The sequence below is a fragment of the Triticum urartu genome, chromosome 3A (genome assembly GCF_056163025.1).
Source record: "Triticum urartu cultivar PI428250 chromosome 3A, HENAU_Tu73, whole genome shotgun sequence".
NCBI lineage: Eukaryota > Viridiplantae > Streptophyta > Magnoliopsida > Poales > Poaceae > Triticum > Triticum urartu.
The window spans coordinates 210,810,196-210,811,942 of NC_141875.1; the positions used below are offsets into that span (position 1 = coordinate 210,810,196).

The following is a 1,747-nucleotide window of genomic DNA, read 5'->3' on the forward strand; positions in this document are numbered from 1 at the left end:
AGTATTCAGAAACACTCCAACCCTTGGGTTTCGGAGGTTGAAGCGGAAGGTCTGCCATGACAATCGTTTACAATTCGGTCAGAGATAAGCTTGATGATAAACGGTATTGTTACATGAAATCACACGCCTACTCTTTATCTATGTCATCTATCAGGCTATCTAGTTTACAGTCCTCTTGTGAGAATTTGGCGGCTATCTTTACTTGATCGTACACCAAGCTAACCGGAATTTCCTATCCATCTGGTCCCCGAGGTCCGACCCGGGCCATATGATTCGGATCAAGTCCGGTATACCGTGTTTTCACCATGGCCCAGGCCTCTCGTGCACCTTCTCGACATGTTGATGCCTTCCACAGCTCAAAATGAAGACGAGCTCCCTTGAATAACTCCACGAGCTTCCCCATCATTCCTGGAGGAGAATCGGATGGCCATAAAGCCTTAGCCATTTTCCTCATTGCTTTCCGAGCTCGCTCGTGCACTTTGGATAGCTCTTGCAGCAAGTCGCCTTGAAATCCGGACACTTCTCCATCGGGCCGCCCAGTTAATAAACCTACAGGAACAAATCTCATAAAAAATTTCCATCAGGAGATCTTATGAAAGTTAGGTTCGGGGACATACTAAATATGCCACCTTTCAGCTTTCGATTCTCCTTCAAGGCATCTGACAGTTGGGCTCTTACGTCCTTTAGCTCCTCGGTTTGCTTGATGTTGGCATCCTGTAGTTTGTTCTTCTCATTAATGGCCCATGTTAATACACGTTGACCAGCGGCTTCTTGCCCTTCAGCATGTTGTTTGTCCGCCTGAGAAGCCTTTAGCCTCTCCTCCAACTGATCTACCGATCCTGCTGCCGTAAACAAAACAATGAATATTCAAAAATCATTGTTAGCACAGAATCGTATTTTCCAGACACTATTGTGCTTACCATCCAGCGCCTTCCTGGATTTCTTCAAATTTTCCAGTTCGGTGGTGGCAACAGTTAGCTTGGCCTGACATTCTTCAAGATCCTTGGACATCATGTTATTTTTAGGCGTGAGTACCTGATAATATCAACGACCCTTAAATCAGTTGGGCCAACTGCTTCAAGTCTTGGGGGCTACTGGCATAGGATTATTGAATCTACACAAAAGTTCTTACCCGCATATCCTTTGAAAGCTGGTGAGTGGCTCCGGCAAGTCCATCCCGAGCAGCTCGGATATATGCATCCGCAGAGCTAAGGGCGTTGAACGCCTCTTCGGTAAAACTTGGGTCGCGCATGGCCTCTTTCCGCCGCCGATGATTCATCGCGCTCTCCACTTCGGAATTGGTGACAGACACATTATCCGAATCCTCTTGGAGATGACAATCCGGCATTTCACCCGCATCAACCCTAGTCCTTATGGCAGGGTCCGGGGCCGGATTGGTCGATGCATGGCCGGCCAGGTCCCCGGATATAGTCTGGCGTATGCTCTTCCTACAAAATGGCCCAGCGGAAAACGTCACAATTCGGTCTGTCCACCGAGTGCGTGTTAAAAACTATACCTCTTTGGTGAAGGAAGGTGCTCAGTAGTATCACTGTTTGCCCTTCTTTTCAAAGACTCGCCCTGTGCGGGCGTCGCCTTCTTACAGGACGCCTTTGATACAGTTCAGCAAGACGAGCGCCGCCCCTTCGGAGCATGAGATAGTGCAGTGGGTGAGGTGCAATGAGGAAACCCTTTTGAAGGAGACGTCTCCTGGGTACTTACATGGGAGGAGGGGAGAAGGCCGGGGTAG

The 1,747-nt window shown here is 48.8% G+C and overlaps 1 pseudogene; it reads right to left on the minus strand.

Annotated features, from left to right (window-relative positions):
• Nucleotides 1–232: 232 nt before the first annotated feature.
• On the minus strand, nucleotides 233–1,279 carry LOC147979237 (uncharacterized; annotated as a pseudogene).
• Nucleotides 1,280–1,747: the final 468 nt, after the last annotated feature.